The sequence below is a fragment of the Gavialis gangeticus genome, unplaced genomic scaffold (genome assembly GCF_001723915.1).
Source record: "Gavialis gangeticus isolate Ggan-Ray unplaced genomic scaffold, GavGan_comp1, whole genome shotgun sequence".
NCBI classification, from domain to species: Eukaryota; Metazoa; Chordata; order Crocodylia; family Gavialidae; genus Gavialis; species Gavialis gangeticus.
Genome location: NW_017729034.1, coordinates 14,788,833 through 14,790,817, shown reverse-complemented (window position 1 = coordinate 14,790,817; position 1,985 = coordinate 14,788,833). Strand labels below are relative to the sequence as shown.

The 1,985-nt window shown below is 40.9% G+C and overlaps 1 protein-coding gene across 3 annotated transcripts in view; it reads right to left on the bottom strand.

Moving 5' to 3' along the window:
- The window catches only part of HAO2 (hydroxyacid oxidase 2), a 109,262-nt gene that overhangs the window by 37,643 nt on the left and 69,634 nt on the right, over positions 1 to 1,985 (bottom strand). The window lies entirely within an intron of this gene.

Sequence of the window (1,985 nt, the reverse complement as noted above, 5' to 3'; positions counted from 1 at the left end):
TTTAGTATCCAGGAGGTTGATGAAGTGAAGTTCATACGCTCATCTCTGGGAAGTGTTTTGTAAGTTTCCTTTGAGGATCAGGACTGAGAGATTGGAGAGAGAGTGGTTTTCTTGTGAGAAATGTGCCTCCACAGGTAATTGGGTATTCCTGTCTTTGATAGACTTCCGGTGTGCATTCATTCTGGTGTGCAGTTGTTTTTTGGTCTCGCCTACGTATTTTTCATCAGGGCATTTGGTGCACTGGATGAGATATATTACATTTCTGGAGGTGCAGCTGTAAGATCTGGGAATACTGATGGTTCTGTTGTGGGGTGTCGTGATTGTGGGGGTGGTGGAGATGTGTTGGCAGGTTTTGCATTTTTTGTCATGGCATGGTCTTGATCCATTTGGTGTGTTCTGGGCCTGAGGAAGTTTGCTTCTGGTGACGGGGCTCTGGCTTCTTTATTTTTCATTCCATCCAGGAAGAGCACACACCAACTGCTGAAACTTCCTTAGCCTGACGAAGGTTTTTGAACCCAAAAGCTTGCTTAAAAATTGTTTTCCAACTATTTAAGTTGGTCTAAAAAAAGATATCAGATTCACACAAAGAACCTTGTCTGCCAATCTCAAACATGGCATTTATACACATGCTCTGGGAGTGGGTAGGGGGGGAGCACTTTAATTGGAGTGGGTTCAAGAGCCCCTCTAATTAAAAGCGCCCCGAGTGTCTTGTGTATCAGCATCCCCATGCTGAAAAATGGTGGAAGGGGCACTTTAACTAAAGCTCTTTGAATTAGCTGTAGTTAAACTGCCCCGCCACCATTTTTCAGCGTGGGAATGCTGATACATCTGACGCTGGAGTCTGCTGGTGCGTAGTAATTACTACCCTCCAGCAGACTCGATTAATTGATTAATCAAGTCTGCTCCAACACACTGTAATTACAGCACATCAGAGCAGCCTTGCTGTTTGTACATAGGTGCTCCATGTTTTTTTTCAAGTATCATCAAACACATAGAGCTTTAGAAGAAGGCAAAAAAAGCACCAAAAATTAAAGTACACCTGAAGATTTCACACAAATATTTTGCTACCTACTGAACAAGTTTTTTTTAACTTATTATTTTAAAGTAATAACTTGATTCTCCCCAAATGTATGTAAGCTACATAACTAGATTTAACAACAAAGTATAACAAAGAAAAAGCAGAACCTGGAATGTGCCAAAAGATGGCAATCTAGTTCTCAGAACTTTAGACAAGAATTTTAAAGTAAACAAGTGGAAATGTTGAAGTGCATTTGACTGGCTATGTTTCCACTCATTTTATTATTAAAAAAAAAAGAAAGAAAAAACCCTCTAGAAGTATTATATATGATGCAACTGATCAGTTAGTATTTTGTAAATGCAAAAAATAACATATTCTTTGGTGCCTCAAATGTCATGCAGATCCCTCTAAAATTGGCGAGACACTGGTATTAATGTAATTTACCCAGAGTTGTGATCATAATTTTAAACTTTTTTACTTTGGGCTAAAGTGAAGTTAGATATTTATTTCTGAGGATTCAAAGAAGCAACACTTTGACTAAATATTTTGTTGGAATTTTCTGAATTGTTGAAAACAAAAGGTGTCATGGAAACAGTGGACACGTCTACAAATAAAATTAATTTGATGCAATAAACTCTGGCACAGTTTGTGCCAGAGTTTATTGCTCCTGGGCACAGTATTTACATGTGCACCCAGGACCACAGCAGGTTGAGCCATGGTGGTACAGCTTCACCTGGCAGGAGGCCCGGGGGGTCAGCCTGTCAGCCCGGGGCTGCTCCTGCTTAGCTCAACATGCTGCCGAGGGGCTACCTGGGGCATGAGGGTACTACAGTGTGTGACTAGCCCACAGTACCTGAACCATAGCACCCTTTTGCCCCAACCCACCCCAGTAATTGTCTACACGTGAATTACAGTGGAGTAAATAACTCCACCATAGAATAGTACTTTTTCTGGGCAATATTATCCT